The 24,593-nt window shown below is 43.3% G+C and overlaps 1 long non-coding RNA gene across 2 annotated transcripts in view; it reads left to right on the forward strand.

Moving 5' to 3' along the window:
- LOC120638269 overlaps positions 1 to 24,593 on the forward strand; it is a 334,023-nt gene that overhangs the window by 271,492 nt on the left and 37,938 nt on the right. The gene's annotated exons all lie outside the window — the stretch shown is intronic.

The following is a 24,593-nucleotide window of genomic DNA, read 5'->3' on the forward strand; positions in this document are numbered from 1 at the left end:
AGGAAAGTTTTCTTTTTTAATGCTGTTATGAGGAGAAGTGAGCTGGTGATATTCTTCCATATTCTTCCGTATTCCAGCAATTTCAGGCCTAGAAATTCCAGATCAGAATTCAGAAGGTGGGAAATAATGGTTGAGATGTCGTATGATTAAAAAAAAAATAACTGTGAGCTTGAGGTAATCATTGCATTCATCATTAACTTATTTAGAAAGTGAAAATGTGCATTTGTATTGCTTGCTCCCTGTCTAGAGTGTAAGCTCTCTGTGGGCAGGGAATGTATCCCCCAACTATAGCGTAATGTACTCCCCTGAGTGCTTAGTACAGGGCTCTGCACAGAGTAAGCACTTGCAGAATGACTGATGGTACAGTGCTCTGAACATAGTAAGCTCCAGTAAATGCCACTGATTGATTTCTAGTAGTGCAGCGCTTCAAGATGGGGTCAAACTCAGTCGTAGCCCATTTTATTGGTTCAAGACGGGGTCGGAATAAGGTAGAACGCATTTCGTTGGTCCTAGATAGTGTCAGACTGAGGCGGGATACGTTTCATTGGTTTCTCAGTCTTTTCTTGTGTCTGTGCTTCACAGTTAATGGGGGAAAGGAGGGAAAGAAAGAGGAATAAGAGACGGAGGAGGACGGGGAGAGTTTGCAGTTGTTTACTGGGAAAAAATGACTTCTTATAAACAATAAGAAGTTTGCAAAACCGAACGATATTTCACAGATCTGTCATTCCACTCGATTCCCAGCTGCGACCATCCCCTCAGATGACTCTGCTGCTAATCAGTTTCATAATGGAGAGTCGGGTAAAATTGTTGGTCAAGGCAGGGGATGTGTGGAGAAATACATATTACTGAAAGTTAGTCAGACCTTCAGCTTTATGCACATCTGCTGAGGGAGACTTGGTGAGTTTCAGAGCTCTGGTTAGCTGTGGGGTGTATTCAAGCGCTTGCTAGATACGCCGGGGCAGATACAAGATAATCAGATTGGAAGCAAGCCATGTCCCACCTGGGGCTCACAATCTAAGAGTAGAGAGAACATTTATTCTCTGAATAAATACGTACATGTTGAGTGGATTAGGTATTTATCATGTAATGAAAAGGAAAATGAGACAATTTATTAGAATTATTTTTGCCTTTAGCTAGTAGGAAATGGCTGTCCCTAATTCATTTTTGGGAAAATAGAGAGCATTCTGCTTTATAGCTACTTTTAAGAATTTCCACGACTTAATCTTCATATACTGTGTCTGACTGCAGAGTCCATGCTGGAACAGATGTTATTTAGAGGTTTACAAGTAAATTCAACAGAAAGTCATAGCGAGATGAGACTCATCTTATATAGCTTTCCCCATTTGGAGTCTGACCTTTTCTTAAAGTCCTTCTGTAAGCACCAGGGGAAAACGGGCCTAATGTCCTTATTCCCTAAATCATATCTGTCCCCAGAACCTGAGAAAAAGCGGACCTGAAAGAAGTGGCATCTTTGAGCGTAAAGGTGTTCCGAAGTACCTTTGGGGGAGAATGTAGTAGTGATAGTGGTATTTGTTAAGTGCTTACTATGTGCCAAGCACTGTACTGAGGACTAGGGTAGATAGAAGATAATCAGGTCCCGCACGAGGTTCACATTCGAAGGAGGAGGGAGCCCAGGTATTGAATCCCCATTCTGCCGATGAGGGAACTGAGGGTCAGAGAACTGAAGCCGCTTGCCCAAGGACACACAGCAGGTTCGTGGCGGAGCCGGGATTGGAACCCGGGTCCTCTGACTCCCTGGCCCGGGCTCTTTCCACTAGGCCACACTGCTTCCCGTGTTGCAGAATTGGGAAGACTCAGGGTGGGGCCTGGAGATTTGTTCTGATGCTAGAGAATGTGAGGCTCCTGCTTGCATTCCGGAAAAAGCCATGACACCTGTGGAAAACCTTTTCAAGGTTTTATGCGTTCTGCTTAAATATGAGACCGACGTGAATTCCACCGAACGGTGGGCTGCTGGTGCAATTCACACTACTGACTTCTGATTGAAGGATGGGAGGACAGCTAGGAGGAATATTTGCATAATTGTGTTTGCTGCACATAGAAACTGAAACCAAAGATATGTGGGTGGGGGACTTATTTTCTAACGTCAATGCTGCATCCCAGCGAACATCCCCACCAACGCATCGCCCTCACCAAATGTCCACAACCCAGCTGGATGCCAAGTCAAAAGGGCCAGGAGTGCACAGAGCATAAAACCAGAACGAACACGCGGATGTTACGCTGGTCGTATCGTCTCTGGTTTCGCCCTTTTCCTTTATGAATATCTGAATTTCTCTCACGGGGTGGCTCACCTTTTGTGACATGACATAGTTGCATACACTTAAAATTAGGCAAAATCATTTCTAAAGAGCTGAATTTAGGTCTAACAGGAACTATTTGGCTTTTCTGATCTGAGCCAGTTAGAAGGTTTCGAAGCTAGGCATTTGAAATTAGTGTAACTCTTCTTTCGTTATGTTTACTCTAAAGAGGGGTGATATTGTTGGTGAATCATAAATAATTTTTGCAGCTTGACTGTGCAGACTCGATAGAAGCGACACTTTGCCAATTTCTGAGTCACATTGGTCGAGACTGCTAGAGGACTCTCTGTGTGGCGTGAACTTAAAGGCTAAAGAACTCAGTCCCTGTCCCACACGGGGCTCACAGTCCACGGAAGAGGGAATGGGATTGAATCCTCATTTTCCAGGTGAGGTAACCGAGGCACAGAGAAGTTAAGGGATTTGTCCAAGGTCACACGGCAAGGTCTTCTGACTTCCAGGCCTGTGCGCTTTCCACTAGGCCACCCTTCTTCTTGTCTTTTTCAAGAGAGACGAAGAATCCCAGCTCCACCACTTGTCAGCTGTGTGACTGTGGGCAAGTCACTTCACTTCTCTGTGCCTCAGTTACCTCATCTGTAAAATGGGGATTAAGACTGTGAGCCCCACGTGGGACAACCTGATTACCCTGTATCTACCCCAGTGTTTAGAGCAGTGTTCTGCACATAGTAAGCACTTAACAAATACCAACATTATAATTATTATTATTAAATAAAAAACTGAATCAAGAGAAGCAGCTGAGAAGCAGCATGGCTTAGTGGCTAGAGCTGGGGCCTGGGAGTCGGAAGGATTTGGGCTCGTAATCCTAGCTCCCCGACTTGTCCACTGTGTGGCCTTGGGCAAGTCACTTCACTGCTCTCAGCCTCAGTTACCTCATCTATGAAATGGGAATTAAGACTGTGAGCCCCATGTAAGTCATGAGCTGTGTCCAACCTGATTACTTTGTAACTACCCCCAGTGTTTAAAACAGTGCCTGTATAGTCAGTGCTTAACAAATACTTTAAAAAGAAGAAGGCTAGCATGTCTTTTTAGAGACTGATAGAGGCCGTGCCTGTGGAAAACTCAACCAACAACAGCTTGAAAAAAGTAATTTACTGTACAGAGTCCACACACTTCACATATGCTACCCAGGAGGGATTTTTATCTTATTTTATGGTATTTGTTAAAAGCTTACTATGTGCCAGGCACTATACTAGGCCCTGGGGTAGATACAAGCTAATCAGGTTGGACACAGTCCCTGTCCCACATGGGGCTCACAGTCTTCATCCCCATTTTTACCGAATAGGTCACCATGTCCCAGAGTAGTGAAGTGACTTGCCCACTGTCACCCAGCCAGATATGTATCTGAGTCGGGATTAGAACCCAGATCCTTCTGACTCCCAGGCCCCTGCTCTATCCAGTAGGCCAAGATGCTTCTCAATGGGTTATCATATTTTTCATTTCAAGTCAGGGCTAAAAGTCTAAGATTGCCTGGTGGAAGTAGGACTATTTTCCAAGAGATTTACATCCTTCTGGAGTCAGGAGTTTTCCTTGTTGGCTTCTGAATGGGGCTGCCACTAAGCCACTAAGATCTTGCAGGGTTTGGGAAAACCCAAAATTCATCCAGTCAATCAAACAGTCATGGTGATGTCAGAGTTTTCAGGATAAGTTTGGAGGCAGCACTAGTGGCTTGGAAAACACTGGGGTTGAGCTGTCAACATTATATGTATGTTTTTCGAGTGTATTTCTATATATACACACAGGAAAATGAGGGCTTAGTCTGAGAAGACCAGGCAGCTGCTGCCAGGAGAGTTTAAGTGCGTCACCACAAAGAGAGAATCGATCCATCGGGTAAAGGATGGTACCTACTGAGAGCTTACCGTGTGCAGAGCACTGAACTAAGCGCTTGGGAGAGTACCACACAACAGACTTGGTAGGCGCATTTCCTGCCCACAGTGAGTTTACAATCTAGAGGGGGAGAAGGTCAAAGAAACGTTTGCAAACATGCAGGGAATATCCAACCTCAAATGGAGCAGAGTTGTAGTCGATTGTTTCCTTCAGCCTCAGTCTCTGAGAGGTCAGTGGCCCCAGACCAATCCAACTAGTCTCCAACTTCAAAGGCGGAGAGAGGGCCGCTAATTACAAAGGACAGGTTTTAGGGGTGGCTCCTGAGAAGGGGCTGGTCAAACCCATTTTGGTATATCTTCAGATGCATCTATGCTTTTGGATCAAGTTCACTGTTCTCACCACAGTGTTGGCATTTTACAAGTGTGCTGTGCTCTTTCACGGGGAGGGTGACCCATTTTCAAAGTACACATGTTAAAGAGGAGAGGCGGATTTTTCATTTTGGTTTGGGAATTTTTATTAATCTCTACATTTCCTTGGGGCGATTTTCCTTCTTACTTGTTACAGTACACTTTTTGTGATGATTGCTTAATTTACTAAAGGGAAAACAGAATCTAGCCTTTTTAGCAGCATTGAATTATTACCCGGGGGCTGGTTTTGCAGATATGTTCATCTGAGGGCTGGACAAAAGTGGCTGCTAAAAATGGGACATTTAGGAACCGTGTTAAGGAAAAAAAAAGCCGCCTTTTCAAAACCAAAGAATGATAAATTAAGTTCTAGAGGAATTCGTTTGCACTCTGACGTCTTACAATCTGCTCGGTGGCAAAGCCGAATCATTCATCTTGGTAAAGCAGGAGCATTGGTGTTATGACTTTCCTACCACATAGAGTTAAATATCTCTTTTTGTAATAGGTGATGCATGGTTAGTGAAAAGAGGAGCGGAGTAACTAACCAAGTTATGGTTACTGTGGTTAATACTTGTTCATTGTTAGACGGCCTGCCGCGTATATTAAAAAAAAGTTCTGAATCTAAGCAATGCCCAAAGTCATCTTATTTTTACTAGCCACGTTCAGAAGGATGTAGCGTCTTTGATATGCTGAAGAGCATCCTTTTGACAGAACCCTAGCTTTGGAATTTGGTATTCCGAAGAAGAGAGGCCTCTCTCTCTCCTGGAGGCTTTCCTAAAATGGTGAGGTTAGGTAGTGGGGAGAGAGAGTGCATCCTTAATCATCTCACCAGGGGAGGTTAAAAGCTGCTGAGCTCTGTCTTGTTTCTTTTCCGGTGAAAAATGTTTCTTGAATTTCCCTTCTTCCTCATTGAAGACTGAGCCCAAATTACTGGGTGGTTTCAAGCCCCTTTGATAAACAGTCCAGAGAAGGATCTGGCTTGCACATTTTGATGTTAGGAGTGCCCCAGGATGGGGTCCTAATAAGCAGGTTGAGAGGGTCTTGCCTGAAATCAATCAACTGGTCAATCGTTGGTGTTTCTTGGGCACTTACTTTGTGCAGAGCACTGTACTAAGTGCTTGGGAGAGTACGATACTGTCAGTAGTTATGATCTCCACCCTCATAATAATGATAATTGTGATATTCGTGTTCAGTGCTTACTTGTGCCACGCAGTGAGGTAGAGACAAGATAATCAGGTCCCACGGCGGCTTCGCATTCGAAGGAGAAGGGGGCACAGGTATTGAATCCCCACTGTGCAGGGGACTGAGGCGCAGAAGAAGTGAAGCAACTTGCCCAAGGTCACACAGCAGGCCTGTGGGGGAGTCAGGATTCGAACCCAGGTCCCTCCGCCTCCCAGACCTGAGCTCTTTCCCCTAGGCCACGCTGCTTCTTGTCACCTGCGTGGGATTTAGGACCAAAAATAAAGTTACTGGCCCCTCCACATGCACACATAGTTTCTAAACTGGTTTCTTCTTCCCCTCCCTTACGCCTCTCCCCGATTCTTTTGTTTTTAATATTTCAAGCACATTGTCCATATTACACTCTGCTCCCCCTGCTGGTCGATTTTCAAAATATTGCCCGAAAAATGTATTCATCATCGGTGTCGGCCTTGGGGCACCTAGGGAATAATAATAATAATGATGGTATTTGTTAAGCGCTCACTATGTGCCAATTACTGTTCTAAGCACTGGGGTGGATACCAGGTGATCAGGTTGTCTCACGTCGCAGTCTTCATCCCCAGTTTTACAGATGAGGTAACTGAGGCCCAGAGAAGTGAAGGGACTTGCCCCAGGTCACACAGCAGACAGGTGGCGGAGCCGGGATTCGAACCCATGTCCTCTGACTGCCAAGCCCGTGCTCTTTCCACTAAGCTACCTGCATAACTCTGTCCTGCCACCTACTGAAAAGTAACCGTGGAAGAAGCTGCATCTTCCATTCGTGGGTTCCCTGATGTAAGTTTCTTTCCCCCTTTCACCCAACCCTTTGTCTTGGCCTCAACTCTCCTACTCCAACAACTGTAAAAAAAAAAAAACAATTAAAAACCCCCATCTCTCTTCTCCCCACTTTTCATTTCTTTTTGGGACCTCAATGCAGTAGGCCAAAGAAAGAAATGATTCCACTACCCCTGTCCCTTCACTCAGATTGATTTCTTTATCATATTTGGCACTAGTTAAACCCAGAGCTTTCTGGATGGCTTGATTTCTTCTTCGTGATTAGTTAGTGAAATGATTAATGCAGATTAAATATCCACTGGCGAGACTAACGTTATAGGGAACGAATTTTACAAAGCCCATCAAAGCTTAGAGTGACGGGGTAATTTTATACGTGGTGTTTTGATAGGAATCAGAAGTGGAGGTTGTTATTTCCCTCTAGACTGTAAACTCTTTGGGGGCAGGGAATGTGTCTACCAACTCTATTGTATTGTACTCTGCTGAGCACTTACTGTGTGCAGAGCACTGTACTAGGCACTTGATAGAGTATGATGTTGGTAGATGACGAGTCCAGTGTCCTACACAGAGTAAGTGCTCGATAAACACCATTGGTTAACTGATTTTTTTACTGTTCACTTGCACAAGTCTGTTTTTTTCAAAGCTTCTTTTGCTCTTTTGTACAAAGACTTTCTGGCCCGGATCACACATCTGGAGGTCTGCAGGTATCCTGAGCCCAATTTCTGTCATAAACTACGTCCTTGCACATGGTTCTCACCTTCTGCTTGGGGCTGTGTTTCCCAGATCAGGACACAGATCAGATGAGGCGAGTGAGATGCAGGAGCATTCGAAAACACCTCCCAGAGGGGAAATGGTATCAAGACCGAAAAAGGAAGGTCTCTGTGGACAGGGAGCGTGTCTACCAGCTCTGTTCTATTGTGCTCTCCCAAGTGCTTAGCACAGTGTTCTGCACACAGTGAGCACTCAATAAATAAGATTGATTACCTCGGCCCAGTCCAGGCCTTTTAATAAAAACCTAGCAACACCTTAGCTTGATTTCCTTTTACTCGGGTTACTCCGTTCGCTTCACTTTTCAACCCAAGTGCTTAGTACAGTGCTCTGCACACAGTAAGCGCTCAGTAAATAGGATTGAATGAATGAATCAGTCGGTGGAATTTATTGAGCGCTAAATGTGTGCAGAGCACTATATTAATGACGGGGAGAGTATAAGTGCAGTTTGGTAGACATGATCCCTGCTCACAAAGAACTTAAACAGTTTAGTGGGTATTTTCATTTCCTTTCATTTATTATCGCTCTCCTCAATTCCTTCAGCAAAAGGCTTGACTCCGCCTTGCCGCGTTTAGCCGGCACCTTCCCAAGAGTGGTTGAGAGGGGGTGGGGGGGTAGTTTCAGCATGGTTTTACAATTTATTTTATTTTGGTGGATCCTTTGAAAGACAGTTTTTCGTCTTGAAATGTTACGTTGATGCGATCAGTAATGTTTTCATATTAGGCATATTACAAAAAAAGGCATCCAGATTGATGAGTCTCTTAGGCACATGTACTCAGGGTGCAACTGGGGATACCCATCCACCTAATGAGCCCCTGAACACTTAATCTGCCTGCCGCGATAGGTGATGATAATAATATTTGTTAAGCGCTTACTATGTGCCGAGCACTGTCCTAAAATAGTAATGACTGTTGGTTGGGAGAGCGGTGATTGCAAGGCAGGGAGCTGAGTTTTTCATGCTGCCTCATCCAGACCCGATTCCCACCTCATCTTCCTCCACACTTCTTCAGGATTGACTGGCTTCCTGAGGAGGAAATCAGCAGCCTCGTACTGCACAGTTTGATTACCGTGCCAGCTCCATCCAGAAGGCAGCAAATTGATTGAATTTAATAACTGTATTTGTTCCCTGGGGTGGATGCAGAATATCCAGGTTGGATGCACTAAATTTCCTGGTTGTCTCTATCTTGAGAATTCCTCCTTCTGTCCTTAAGTGCTAAGTACAGCGCTCTGCACACAGTAAGGGCTTGATAAAAACAACTGAATGAATGAATTAATGAATCAACTCTCCTTTTCCCATCCCTGGGGCCTCTTGGGGGAATTTGTTTCGAGCTTTGGATGCCCTGAAAGAGACACCCCGCAGTTACGAGATTCCATATATCATCATCAGTTGGATTTCATCATGAGTTGCCCTCTGGAAAAGACCAGTTGCCTATATGTGTTGCAGCAGGGAATGTGTCTGTTATGTGGTTGCGTAGTACTCTCCCAACCTCTCAGTAGAGTGCTCTGCACACAGTAAGTGCTCAGTAAGGACGATCGACTGACTGATTGGGTGACCGTGATGCTTTGGTCAAAGTCTGTTTCTTCTGGGTAGGGGTCAGACTCTTATTATTTTTTTCAGAAGGGCGTTCACAATCCTTAATACAGTTCATCACCTAAAGCCTGCAGCCTCACTATGGAAGTGATGCTCACTGGGCTTCTCTTCCCTCCATTGAAATGATGATTTTGAAAAGAACTCAGCTGGAAGGGGAGATGATTTTACCTCAGGGGTGCAGTCGAGACAAATGTAGATGGTTAGCTCGTTGTGGGCAGGAAATGTGTCTGTTTATTGTATTATACTCTCCCGAGTACATAGTGGAGTGCTCTGCACCCAGTAAGTGCTCAATAAATACGATTGAATTGAAATGAAGAGAAACCTCCCCCAAAATCAATTTGTGACAAGCTTTAGGCATTTTGCTATTTCTAGTGACTTTTTTTAGTATATGGTGACCAGGTGATAATAATTGCAAACAGACCTCGGCAGATCTTGGTCACGTGACCCCTCCAGCGCTCTTGCCATTTTTGGCTCTTTGTAGCCTCCGGCTTTCCACAATTCAGTTGTCCCCTCACCCCGTCTTTTTAAAGTTGTCGAAGGGCTGAAAGCATTAGAGGAACAGCTTGGGGGACAGACTTAGGCTGGTTTCCAGTAGGATTTTCGATGGGCCTCAGCTAGGAGACAGAATCATGGGGCCAAAAGGGCCTCATAAGTATCATAATTAACCAGCTCCTTGTTGTGGGCAGGGAATGTGTCTGTTACTGCTATGCTGTAGTCTCCCAAGAACTTAGTACAGTGTCCTGCACACAGTAAGCACTCTATAAATATGACTGAATGAAGAGAATCTGCTTAAGAGTTTGCACCATTCTACGTGGATCACTCTACACCATATATTCATGTATCTATAACGGGTTTAGTACAGTCCCTGGCACACGGTAAGTGCTTAGCAAATGCTATATTAAAAAAAAAAACACAAAACATTTTGAAATCTAAGCTACCTTTTTCCCCTTCTGCTGGGCTGACGAGTGCTTAGGCGTGTTTGCCTTACGTGTTCAATTTCCTGGGTTATGAGAAAAAGGAATAGCCAACTTAACAGGGAAGGGCAATGTTCTGTTCATCTTTTGCCACTACACTAAATTGTGTTGTACTCTCCCAAGTGCTTAGTACAGTGCTCAGCACACAGTAGGCACTCAATAAATACCATCGATGGATTGGTTGTTTGACGGACCTGCATTCTCGTCTCGGGCAACTTTTCAGTTTTGTTGTATCATTGCTACCCTTAGGGTTGTTGTAGTTCGATTTTTCTCTTCTTTCTCATCTTCCCTCTGGACTGTAAGCTCATTGTGGACAGGGAATCGGTGCCCGTAGTACTCTCCCAAGCGCTTAATACAGTGCTCTGCACATTCCCACTCTCTTTGGCCCAAATCCCATAGACCAGCAATTTGTGGCAAGGAGGAAGGATACCCAGACCCAGGAAAGGGTAGGAGGAGAAGATAACGGCTGCCTAAAATCCGTGCTGGGTCAGGAGTGGCCCCAGTTCCACTGGGTAGACAAAAGTGGACTTTCAGGTTCAGGGTGGTCTGGTCTTTGAGCCTGCATTGTTCAACTTCTCTGTCATTCTTCTTCTGTCCCCAGAGAAACTTGGGCGTGGCTCAGTGGAAAGAGCACGGGTTTGGGAGTCAGAGGACGTGAGTTCTAATCCCAGTTCTGCCACTTGTCTACTGTGTGACCTTGGGCAAGTCACTTGACTTCTCTGTACCTCAGTTACCTCATCTGTAAAATGGGGATTAAGACTGTGAGCCCCATAATTACTTTGCATGTACCCCAGTGCTTAGAACAGTGCATGGCACATAGTAAGCGCTTACCAAATATCAACATTATTATTATTATATTATAGAATATTATAGAATTAGAAGACACGGTCCCCGGCCGTAACCAGTTCACAGTCTAGACGGGGAAAATCCAGTAAAGAAAAGCATGTGTACAGTTCTGCTGCGATGGCCTTTTCGTTTCGTCTCCACTCCTGTCCTTAACCCAGAACTCTTTGTCTGGGGGGATTGGAGAACTGGATATCATACAGCGTAGAATGACATTTGAAAACATCTTAGTATCCGGTGCGCCTCGTCTCGTCAAGAGCGCATTCCTTCTTTTTCTTTGTGATGGTTTTTTTTTTCTTCTCTCAGATAGAATACTAATAAACAGGAAGTTCAGAGAAAAGGCTGTGTGCAATTGTTCTGTAGGTTGTTTTTCTTGTACCGTTTTATCAGGCAGATCAAGTTCCCCAATTCCAAACTGGCCCTGTAGGTGGTGTTATTAATAAAGGAATCAAACGGCAAACTGCTTATGAGGACTAGAGATGAACTCTTTGCCCACTTCTTCCACTTCATGGATTTCAGATCACCCCAGTCTCCAGACCCCAGTATTTCAGCTGATAAAGTCAGCCTTAATCGACCCGAATCACGAGGTCCCGAGAACTAAGAATTAAGCAGCTAAGCCAACGAGAAGCAGCGTGGTCGGATGGAAAGAGCACGGGCCCGGGAGTCAGGGGACCTGGGTTCTAATCGCGGCCCCTCCGCCTGTCTGCTGTGTGACCATGTACAAGTCACTTCAGTTACCTCATCTGTAGACTGGGGATTAAGACTGTGAGATCTATTTGGGACAGGACCGAGTCCAACCTGATTATCTTCTATCTACCACGGCTTTCAGTACAGTACCTGGCAGATCGTAAAGGCTTAACAAATACAGCATACATAGAAGAACAACAACAGCAAAAAGTCCTTTTTTTGAATCTAAATGACCATCTCTCCCCTTTTGGCCATGCAGACTGGTGTTTAGGCATGTTTGTCTTGTGTGTTCAATTTCCTGGGTTTTGTGAATAAGGAATAGCTAGCTTAATAAGAAAGGGTAATGTTTTGTTTATCTACTGCCACTAGACCAAGTTGTCAAAAGAGGAATCTTACTCGCTTTTAAATATTGCCTTTAGTAGTCATAACAGCAGTGACTTAGTTTCAGGATTTACCACAAGATTATGGATTCTGGTATTGCTGTGTATCCAGAATAGAACATCGTAATAAACTAGCGTGTTTAGAGTGCTTTCATCACCCTTATAGCGTGCTGCTGGCATTAGCAAAAGAAAACACCACAAGATTCAGTCTTTTATTAATGATAATAATAGCACTCGGGTAGTGTTTACTGTTTGCCAGGCACTCTACTAAGCACTAAGGTAGATATAGGCTAATGAGGATAGACAGGGTCCGTGTCCTACGTGGGGCTCACAGTCTTAATCCCCATTTTACAGATGAAGTAACTGAGGAACGGAGAAGTTAAGTGACCTGCCCGAGGTCACCCAGCAGACGAGTGGTGAAGCATAGAAGTCTGGCAGTTATAGTTTCAGATGCATCTTCATCTTGAGAAGTGATCGGGGTTGGAGAGGACCTCATCTCCACTGGCGAATGTGAGGCAAAGACCAAATTTTCTTTGGGTTTTTTTTGGTGTTTATTAAGCACTTACTCAGTGCCAGGCAGTGTACTAAGCACTGGGGTAGATACAAGCTAATCAATTTGGACACAGGCCCTCTCTGACTTGGGGCTCACGGTCTTAATCCCCATTTTACAGATGAGGCGTAGAGAAGTTAAGTGACTTGCCCAAGGCCACCCAGTGGACGAGTGACAGAGCCGAGATTAGAACCCAGATCCTTCTGACTTCCAGGCCCGTGCTCTATCCACTAGGACATGCTGCTTCTTTAGTGATTTAGTGACTTTAGTGACTACCACCCCTGTTTTCAGGTGACTTTAGCAGCTCTCTCATGGTCTATTCCTTCCCTAGGTGTTGGGTATGAATCCCTCTGCTTTCTTTCACGTCAGCTCAAAGACCGAGTTGTCGAATTTTCAGCATTTTAACTAAACATTTTCAAAGAAGAAAAGAGAAAAATAGCTTGGGTGTCTCTCTTCTGTAGTTCAAAAAGTAGGTCAGCAGTTTACCTTAGAGGTAACCCTCAGGCTCAAAGTGTGAGTGAGAATGGAATAAAGAGAAAGATTCCAAAATCATGGTCAGAGAGTGGTCAGTCCTGCCCTGGAAAGAGGGACCTCAGCAAACTTGTTACCACATAGAAAGCAGGAGAGAACTCAGAAAGAACTGTAGTGTTGCCTAATGGTTGGGGCTGAGAGGCAGAAGGACCCGGCTTCTAATTTCGCCTCCACCACTTGTCTTCTGAGTGACCTTGGGCAAGTCAGTTTACTTCTCTGTGCCTCAGTTTCCTCATCTGTAAAATGGGGATTAAGACTATCTCCTACCTGATTATCTTGCATTCTACCCCAGCGCTCAGCACAGTGCCTGGCAACAGTAAGAGCTAAACTAATACCTTTTTTTTTTGAAAAAAAAAGAGGCATAACACTGTACTAAGTGCTTGGAGGAGTAAAATATTACAGAGTTGGTAGACACATTCCACACCCACAATGAGCTTACAGTTTAGAGGGCCCTTCTTCCTGTTTATGATGAGGGTGTTCTTTCTGGGCTTGAAGGGGCAATTTGGGGGCGATAAGGGGGTGCAGAGTGGTCATCTAAGACTTCTTTTCCATAACTCATTCTCCCAGACCTGTTAGAGAGCTCTCTATTGCCCAAGACTTAGGTTAGGAATTCACATAGCATCTTCCTTTAAATTTTCCTAACTTCTGCTCATTCTGCTGTAATGTCGAAATTGCACAATGCTCGTACAACTGCTAGCTCTCTCCTGTTGTGTACTTTTACCTTGTTGTCCTTGGGTTTGGTCTTAGTTGAAATAAAATATTAGCAACAAAAAGGTAGTTCAGTAGTGGTACAGATACGACGTCAAAAACGGTTAATGGAGGGCAAAAGAGATAAAAAATTATTCCTTAGTAGGAGAGGGGAGTTAAGGAACTGGTGAGCATTAAAAAACAAAACAACAAAAAAATCTGAAATGGAGGATTTTCTTGTTTGTGTGTGTGTATGTGTGTGTGTGTGTTGTTTTTTTTTTCAGTACTGGGCTTTTCCCTGTGGTACCAGCAAATTGGGGAAGATGTAGAAAGCATTTCTCTTCTTTAGCCACTGTCCATGAATAAAAAGTGAAACCATAGGGCATTTAATGATTAGTTTTTATCAGAGAAATGGCCTCTTCCTTCTAACACCCTCCCATCTACTGATTAATTTCAAAGCATCTAGTAACTTGTCTCTTTGAAATGTGTGCGTAGGAATCCTTTGAGAGGGGAAGATCATGCAAACATGCAGAAGGAGAAAATTGTGTTTTCGTTGGGCTGAAGTTGTCAGAGGTTCTTTATGGCGTAGGCTGCATAGGTCAAAGGGAAATCGGTATTTTGAAGACTGTATCAGCTCTCCCTGAGGGTGTTTGGTGCTGTGGGATTCATAACAAAAATATCTGTGGCTTTGCTTCCCCAGAGACTTTTCAAAACCCAAACGAACCACACTTGACATTATTAAGTTGAGTAAATGGGCATTATCGGTAGTTGTTTATCAGAGACTTTCATCCCCGATTCTGTACTGTTGATTTTCAAAACATTTCCAGCCTGAAAGTGAGAACTAAAGCAGAGAATGTCTGCAGACAAGTAAGGCCTCGTCACCAAAGCAGTCAAATTGACCAAAATGTCTGGAATACCCCCCCCCCCCCCCCCCACAGATGACCATCTTTCAACCTGTGGGTAAATGACAGAAAGCTCTTCTAAAGAAAGAAAAGTAAAGCAAAGTTTAAATTTCGGTAGGACTCACCAGATGTGCCCTTAGAATGAATCATGAAAGCTTGTTTTATGTTTCAGTGCTCTGTGATTAGTAAGCCCACTGAGTTCTCTCTTTTTAATTTTATACATTTTCACTGATTTCGCTCTTACTCATTAGACATCTCTCTGCTCAACCATGGGTGCCAGAGATTGGAGATCACTACCTCTCTGGGTGTCCCTTTGGTATTTCTGTAGACTTTCTTTCCTCGCCTGTGGCTTTCACAGCCAAATGTGAGTTGAAGAGCAGGGATTGTCGAGGATTTTTTTCTTCTTTTTTTTTTTTCTTGCTCTTTGGTGGATCAGTGGTGCGTGAAATAAAACACAGGGTAGAGTAGAGCGAGGAGAAAGGTGTTCTTCAATTTGGCCCCAGAATGACAGGGAGGGACTTTTTCGTTTTGGTCTGCTGAATAAATAACAATAATGGTAATAATGATTATGGTATTAATCAAGTTTAACCAAGCACTAGGCTAAATTCTGGGGGATACAAAATTATCATACCCGTCACGGTCTGATAAACCTCCATTTATAACAACGCTGCTTGCACTTGTTTGAAGATGTGGGTATTTCCACAATGAAGCATTCTTCTGAGAAATATACCATTTCCTCTGTTACTTCAAATCTGTCCCTGAAATTCATTATCCCAAATAAATCTTAATAGTTCCCCATTGAAACCGAGATCTTTAAATTGCACATTTTTGCATGGAAAAGTTTCAGGGTTCAAATTGGAAAGTTGGCCAGATTTTGGGCCAATATTGACAGTCCTTTAAGTGAAGAAACACTTCAATTTGAAGAATGAAATCTTCCAAATGATCTGCTTGTAATATGTGCTCTAATGATTTGTCAATTTCCAGCTCCAAGCTGACTTGAAATCCCAATTCTGAGCAGCCAACTTTTGCTACAGTGGAGTTTTTGTTCAGAGAAAATATATATCAATTTTGGGATAATCCATATTATGAATTGTGTAATTTTATCCAAAAGAATAAAGTATCCATACTAGGAGTAGTGTAATTTTATTCACTAGAAGAATTTACATTTAGGGTAAAATGAGTAAATATTCTTTTAAAGACTTTATTTTCATAACAGTGGATCAATTATTTTAAAGAAATAAAACATGAAATTTTCCTACTGAATAAAAAGCAAACAAGGTTTTCAATTGCTGATCAACTCTCCCGCAAAAAAAAAAATTGTCATCTTTAATTTGGGGAGGAATTTTTTTTTTGAACTGAGTAAATGCACTGAGACTTTCCCTCAGACCTCAAAGTGGCTGACTGAGAAAGCAACTCAGTTTTTAAAAGGTTAAAAATGAAATGGATAATTTTAAGAGTAACACACACCATCAAAATCTTTTAATATGACCGGTGGCATAACGCAGACCCGTCGTATTTGCAGAATGAATCATCATTTATTTTAACTGTAAAAAAATGTTGAACTGACATTGGCTTTTGAATTTTTCTCTCTAGTGTCTGATGACAATGTAACCCAAACCCCATCCTACCCAATTGTTCAGTGTCATCCAGAGAAGGATTGATTTAGAAATATTTCAGTTTCCTTATTTTGACATAAAATGCCATACCCATCCTAATTTTCCGAATTATTCTCTCTCTTTACATATGTGTGAATACTTTTCAATTCATATCTCTAGTTTATAGTTTTCCCTTTATGGAGGAGTAGGCAATGGTTGTTTTAGCCTCTGTTAGTAATCAGCACTGCATATGTCAGTGATTTTTATCTTTCTTTCATTCATATTATATGAGGCAACATCAGTATTACATATAATAACTTGTGAAATTATTCTGATCCTTTTGTTAGAACTAATTTGAAGTGTATGTACCGGAGAAAAGTTGAAAACATATATAATCTCTAGAAGAACCATGCCTATTTTCTTCGTAAGTAGTTAAATGTGAAAATTTGCAGATATTTTTACAAACTTTTAAACCTTGAGCCAGAGACTCAATTTTTTCGCAAACATAAACTAAACAAAATCCACTTTCTGTTCCTCCCACTCATTGAGGGTGGGGAATTGTGGCTTTCTTTAGGGCTAACATTCATCTGGTTAATCATTTTGTTTTCTAACGGCTAATGACTTGAGGATAATAATGCAAATAACACAAACCATGGTAGAACCACAGGACCTAAATTCTAAATTCGTTTTCTGCATTTAGTTGTGTGTGGGGGTGTGCTTTTTCAACACTCTGAGGGTTTATTCACAGGGCCAGAGTGAAGACTTAATTGTTTTGTTTCATTAATGGAATTTATGATTTCCAGTACATCTTAGCAACACCCCGCTCCTTTCCCAGACCAGAGTGCCACTATTTGTTGTTTGGGTCCTGCACATTTATCTTTTTTATCTATTTCTTAGCTTCTTATTTGTACCTTAGAGGTTTGTTTGCCCATTGGTGGTTAAGTACGTTGTGGTCTATCATGGGAAAATGTAAACTGTCTCTTGAATAATCATGGTTTGTCATTTGGCTATTAACCTAAGGGAAAGGGCATACTATTATTTGAAAAGAAGGGAATCAAGTCCAAAACAAAAAAAAATATTTTTGAGCTTAAAATCAAGCATAGTATTATTAGAAATAATAATAACAGCAATTGTTTCTAAGCACCTACTATGTCTGAAGTTCACTGGGGTAGATACAAGTTTATCAGGTCAAACACTGTCCCTGTCCCACACAAGACTCACGGTGCAAGTAGGAGGGAGAATTTTTATTGGTTTATAAAGTTCATTCTCTTTAAAATATCGCAGTTAAGGTACTGAATATGGAGGCTACAAGCAGGCTGTGATTTAGAGTAGCCAATTTTTTTTTCTTTTTGAATAAAATGGACAAATTCTAGCCCCAAACAAAAATGGCATAACTGCATTTTGGTTTCATCTCTGAATTCTCTGTTCCCTTCCAGTTGAAACCTATGAGCTATGCTCATAATGCAGTCTAGGCAAATCAGCTTCTATTTCCCATTGGAAGCAATGATGGTGGATTCCAGGAGTGCTTAGTACAGTGCTGTGCAACCAGTAGGTGCTCGATACATTTCACTGATTGAATAAGCAAATGCTTCTTTTGTATGGTGGCCTGTTACTTTTCTCATAATGCGAAAGCGGGATTCGGAAGTAAAATTATGTCACCCCTACATCACGGTATATTTGCCTTCTAAATGAGCTGTTAAATGTTACCTTAATAATCATTATGTGGATGAGTTCTTACACATGACCCCCTTGACTGCTGTGCCTTCTGCCATTTTTTATTTGGTGTATAACCTTGATGCTTATCTTTTTTGGATTTACTTCTGATATGTTTATTGAAAGAAAATATGAGGGGAGGCCATTCGTTTTGATTTTTTTTCCCGAAATCATTCACATGAATTTTGAAGTTTAGATCTCACTGAGCATAGGCTTGTTACGTGGGGAGATGGAGCAAGAGGATATGGGCCTGTGAGTCATTTAGAGAATATTCCAAAACATTTTTATGGAAAGATGAATTTTTCTTTTGCTAGTGAACTGGGAGCTGGCTAGGCTATTTTTTTTCTTTTCCTTTCTCCAAAGACATTAGATGTATGACGTGACCACCCACCCCCCTCAAAAAAAAAATGAATCACTTTGCAGGGTAGCCTGAGTTCAAGGAAAAATTGCTATATTGAAAAGTCCTAACTCTCATTTCTGTGGTCAGGGCCATGTTTGCATCCCCGGTGGCCCGGGGCTACTCGCTTTTGGAGGGTCCCCCATGTGATACCTAACATCAAATGAGGACTGGTGGGCTGGGAACGTGACTACCAACTCTGCAAGTGTACTTTCCCAAGCGCTTAATACAGTGTTTTGCACACAGCAAACACTCATTACATGACAATAATAATGATGGTATTTTTTAAGTGCTTACTATGTGCCAAGCACTGTTCTAAGCACTGGGATAGGTACAGGTTAATCAGGTTGGACACAGCCCCTGCCCCACATGAGGCTCACACTCTTAATCCCCATTTTACAGATAAGGTAACAGGTGCAGAGAAGTTAGGTGACTTCCACAAGGTTACACAGCAGACAAGTGGCAGAGCCGAGATTAGAACCGACATCCTTCTGACTCCCAGGCCCGTGCTCTATCCACTGAGGCATGCTGCTTTTGATTGATTGATTAATTGCTTGACACTGAGGCTTGTTTAACTGATTGGAGCCTGATTCCTCCCTTCCATTCCCTTTCTGACTCCCACCACTCTCCCATTTGAGCAGAAGCTGATTGCTCACTGGTAACTCCCAAGAGCAATTGCTTAATCCTCCTTCAATTAGCCCTCGCTAATTGATAGGGTCATTAGCTATTGCAAATGGGGCTATTAGCATTTCTCTCCCGGAGGCAGATTGGGGCAGGAGGAAGAGGAGAGGACAACTTTAAAAGGTTGGGCCTTGGTCTTCAATTTCTCTCCCTATAGGTATAAATTCCCTCCCCTTCCCTGCTCAAGGTCTTCTGAGCTGGGGGGTCTTGGCTCCTTGGCTGTCTGGGAAGTGACTGGAAGGAAAACTTGTGCTCCATCCTGTATCGATCTGCCCCTGAGGGTGGCTTCCGGTGACACCAAATAGAAGCTCAACAAATACCATAAAAATTAAAAATGGAGTAGGAGTGGCAGTGGGCCGCTCCCACACCCGGTGGCCGTGTTGTGGGCCTCGGCCCAGTGAGCCCCTGCCCGAGTCAGGCCCTGACCCAGGAGACTTCTGGTGACACTAAATTAGTGCTTAACAAATACCATTAAAACAAAAAAATGGAGTTGGAGTAGAGAGGGAAACTCAGGCAGCTGGTGGCCATGTTGTGAGTCTCAGCCCTTTGAGCCGCAGGGAATCAGGCCCTGACCCTGGAGGTTTGAAATTTGCCCCTGAGTTCACCAATTATAGTACAGTTTTTTGAGGTGAGTTTTGGAATTGGCAGCAAGTCTACTCGACGGAGAACTCACTTTTATAACCCTGAGAGGTTTTGTGAGGGCATATGTGCAAAACATGACCCGCCACCTTGTCCTCAGTTCTTTTTCTACCCAGTGTAGCTCTCAAAGAACCTTCTAAAATTTAGTGATGTTGGGAAATTGATTCTGATTAAGCATTTGAAATGTCATCTCACCCAAAATGGACCAGTCAGTACATTTGCGGAGATAGAAGCAGATTTTCCTTCAATCGTGGGTCTGCAAGGTGTAAGATGTTCGTTAATCTGTCTACAAATACAACATGCTGATGAGAAGCAGTGTGGCCTAGTGGAGTCAGAGGCCTTCGGTTCTAATCCTGGCTCTGCCACTTATCTGCTGTGTGACCCTGGGAAGGCCACTTAACTTTTCTGTGCCTCAGTTAACTCATCTGTAAAATTGGGATTTCAATACCTTTCCTCCCTACCTCTTAGACTGGAAGGCCCATGAGGGACAGAGGCTGTGTCTGATCTGCTTGTATTGATTCAATCCCTATGACCTTGGATTGATCAATTCAAGTACATTGCTTTGCACTCTATAAGCACTTAATGCTATTATTATTCACGTCTGAGGTACCTTTCTTCAGTAATCCCTAAGATTGGGTGTTGTTTGGGTAAAAATGACAGAGAGTTTTGACATGTGCATACGGAATGTAGATTACAGTCTCTAGACTGTAAGTTTCTTGAGGGCAGGGAACTTGCCTACCAACTGTTATATTGTACTCTCCAAGTGCTAAGTCCAGTGTTCTGTACACAGTAAATGCTCAAAAGACATGATGGACTGAGTGATTGCATGCTGAAATCATGTAGGACTGCAATCCTTAGAAATCAGTCGATCGTATTTATTGAGTGCTTACTGTGTGCAGAGCACTGCACTAAACCCTTGGGAGAATACAATATGACAATATAACATTCCCTGCCCACAATGAGCTTACAGTCTAGAGGGGGAGAAGGCATGTCAAGTTTACACGATTGAGAATTTTCTACCCTGTGGTCAGCTCACCACTTGCCATTTGGGAAATGTATTACACAACCTGGATTCATTCATTCAGTCGTATTTATTGAACGCTTACTGTGTGCAGAGCGCTGTACTAAGCGCTCAGAAAGTACAATTCGGCAGCAGATAGAGACAATCCTTACCCAACAACGGGCAGGCAGTCTAGAAGATGACATTGTACCCACAAAGCAAGGAACAACCCGTGTCCAAAAAACAGGGAGATGTAGACTTCATAGTTCTCAATCGCTAAGGAACCCAGAAAAATTCTGTACGAGCTACCACTTCGGAGAAGGGCAACTGAAAACTTAATCTTTTCCTTGTCCGGAACATTACATCTGAGGTAGCGTGTACCACACGGTTGAGACTCAGAAACAGTAACGATAATAATCCTGCATGGGGCTGAGTGAAATGAAGACAGTGTGAGAGTGGACCGCAAGTATCTTAAAGAATGAGGCAGGCGTCTCGGCAAAAGAAAACATGACATACTTTTTCTTTCCGAATGAGGCAACACCACAACTAAAAAGCCAGCTTGTGATATACCTTTCACTTTCTGAATCATGCACGACAGGTCAGAAAGTACATCAGCCCTAAATCTCTTTTTTTCCCGATTCATGCCGGACAAGAAAATCCAGTGAAACCGGCAGCGTTTCGGGACCGTTTACATCCTAGGATTTCTCGTACCCAAAGTACGTTTATGAAAATGCCTAGGCCAGGGCAGTATATTTTTATCCAGGCAGCTCTCGACTGCTGCTGTTAGGGTGATGCTTGGTGTTAGAAACAAGAACAAACTCATATTTTCCAAAGATAATTTCTTTCCTCCGGTCATGCCTCCTGCCTGGTGTAGAAAGGTTCAGTGGTCAATACGGTAATTGCCCTTCGTCGCTCTCTCTGAGGAGCTATGATAGAGAGAAACACTTTTTGATTTCTTCCCCACATGGATTTAAACTCTATGGCCCTAGCTCTTGCTGTCTCCAAGATCGGAGAGGAATGCCTGAATCGGGTTTGACACTTGTTTTGTTTTAGTTTTTTTCTCAGCTGAAAAGATAGAGGGAGAGACTGAAGGGGATGAAGCAAAGGGATCCATAAAAGACAGTGGCCATATCTTCATCTGGCAGAGCCCAGGTTCATTCCCTACACTGTTCCAAGCTACCAGATTTCTTCATGGCACAGAATAATTATGGTACGTGTTAGTGTATGTGCCAAGGATTGTTCTTGTTCTATGTGCCAAGCACTGTTCTCGTGCCCACCGAGTTAATTAGGTTGGACATAGTCCCCGTCCCACATGAGGCTCCCTGTCTCAATCCCCATTTTACAGATGAGGTAACTGAGGGCCAGAGAAGTGAAGTGATTTGCCCAAGGTCACACAGCAGACACGTGGTGAAGCCAAGATTAGAAGCCAGCTCCTTCTGACTCCCAAACCCATGCTCTAGCCTCTAGATTGTAAACTCGTTGTGGACAGACAATGTGTCTGTTTATTTTCTCTGTGCTGTGCACACAATAAGTGCACAAAAAAATACAGTTGACTGACTGACAAAGCCACGCTGCTTCTGTTGGCCTGCTTCTTTTCCATCCAGTCAAAGAACCTGGAACACACTAATTGAACAGAGTCAAATTTGGGATCGGTTCAATCAGTCAATCTATGGCATTCATTAATCAATCAATCAATTGGATTTATTGAGCACTTACTATGTGCAGAGTACTGTATTGAACGCTTGGGAGAGTACAAGAAACAGAATTTGCCGACGTGCTCCCTGCCCACATAACAAGGCTACATTCTGGAGAGTACAGAATGTGCAGAGTACTGTATTGAGCGCTTGGGAGAGTACAGTACAACAGACTTAGCCGACACGCTCCTTGCCCACATAATGAGCCTACGGTCTAGAGGGTGAGCTGTACTGAGCGGTTGGGAGAGTACGGTAAAATGGAGTAGGTAGGGGAGAGAATGTGCCTACCAACTCTGTTTTACCTTACTCTCCCAACCGCTCAGTACAGCACATTCTCCACCCACTGTGAGCTGTGAGCTCTGCCCGGCTGAGGTGGATTTTGGAGCAGAATGGTGACATTCATCTTCCTGCCACCTAAATGAGTGACCACCAGTTCTGCTCAATAGAAGCAGTTTTGCCTAGTGGATAGTGCACGTGCCTGGGAGTCAGAAGGACTTGGGTTCGAATCCCAGCTCCGCCACTTGTCTGTTGTGTGACCTTGGGCAAGTCACTTCACTCCTCTGGGCCTCTGTTACCCCATCTGGAAAATGGGGATTAAGACCGGGAGCCCCATGTGGGACGTGAACTGTATCTAATCTGAGTATCTTGTATCTACCCCAGCAGTTAGTACAGTGTCTGGCACATAGCGCTTAACAAATACCATAAAAAAATTGACCTCTGTGTATAAGGGAACTGGTTCCCTTGTCCCTTCAGTGTCTCTGTAGAATTTAGTAACTCCACTGAGACAACTCCAGCCCCCTATCTGCCCTCCGCCCTCTCCTCCTCACCCCCACCTCCTGATCCGGTATGGGGTTGGGGGAGAGGCAGAGGAAGAGGACTGGAATCTGGAAATGCTATCAGTTAGGCAAGCAGGCTGATTCTCAGGGCTCTAAATTGCCTCCAGGGTCAAACCCTTTAAAGGTGACTCCTGAAGACCTTATCTCTGTCTGCATGGTGCTATCACTTTGGCTGACTTTTGGTTTTGAGGGTTAGATTTTAGATTTGCGAAGCAGCATGTCCTAGTAGAGAAAGCTCGGGCCTGGGAGCCAGAGGATCTGGGTTCTAATCTCTACTCTGCCACCTGCCTGCTGGAAACCTTGGTTGAGTGAAGTCATTCTGTGCTACAGGTTGCTCAGCTACAAAATGGGGATTTATTACCTGTTCTCCCTCCTATGCGGGGCAGGGACTGTAACCGGCCTAATTAATTTGTATCAACCCCAGCACCTACAAATAATAACCACTTAACAAATATTATTTTTAAAAATTACCAAAGGCCGAATATGAAGCATTAGAAAAATCCCTTGAAAAATACATCTTGGCCACTGTAATCCCAGCCAGAAGACAGTAGTTAGAATATGAAGCAGAAAAAGAAATAGATGTACTGTGTTTACCTAAAAGGAGGCTAACCAGGAAACAGAAAGTAACTCCTTGCATATCTGAAGGGTATGGGTACTCAAGAGGGAAAGGAATTGGTTAGCAGTGTACAGGGGAGTGTGACCAGAGTAATGGACTGAAACGAACAGAAGGAAACATTAGAATTTCATATTAGAATGATTTTGTTTCCACAGTGAAATCCATTAGGGTGTGAAATGGTCCTGCAAGAAAATGGATGCAGAGATCACTTCCGGTGACAGTGAAAACCAACCAATCAGTCAGTGGTATTTATTGAGCGCTTACTATGTTCAGAGCACTGTTCTAAGCACTTGGGAGAATACAATACAAGAGAATAAGCAGACACGTTCCCTGCCCATAGTAAACTGACAATGTGGAGGGAGAGTCAGACAGTCTTGAGGGGTGGAGACAGGAAGGATAGAGAGAATAGGAGAGAATAAAAAAGAATAGAAGGTGGAAGGAACAGGGTTGTGAGGATGGGAAAAAGGAGGATTGACTCACTAGGGGGGAAAGAAAGTTAGAAGAAATGGGAGACCACTAAACTCCCCAATTCAGAAGCAAATATGAATGAGCTAGCTGGTCTAGCTACTGCTGATGGTGGAAATGCAAAAATCCTGAATGTGCAAAACTACATGCAACACAAAAAGGAACCTTTTTCAGGCTTACTGAGCCCTGTGGCTGGTAGACTTAGCCTTATCCACGGTCTAATGTCTGAAAAGACTCTGGCTAAACCTGAGAAATCAAGCCCGGAGGCACCCCTAGATATCTTCTCCTTGAAAATCGGCATGATACGAGGCTGCTACAGAAAATCGCTAACCATTTCTTCCCTTCACTGGACGTTCTGTTTACTCTTTTGAAGTTTTCATTTTTTCTAAATGAATAGCAGCAGAACTGGTCTTTTGCCAGCTAATCGCTAGTTCAACCCAAAAAAGTTTCTTTGGATAAAATCATTTATTAAATGTTCCCGAAAAAAAGTCTCC

Source organism: Ornithorhynchus anatinus, chromosome 1 (genome assembly GCF_004115215.2).
Source record: "Ornithorhynchus anatinus isolate Pmale09 chromosome 1, mOrnAna1.pri.v4, whole genome shotgun sequence".
NCBI lineage: Eukaryota > Metazoa > Chordata > Mammalia > Monotremata > Ornithorhynchidae > Ornithorhynchus > Ornithorhynchus anatinus.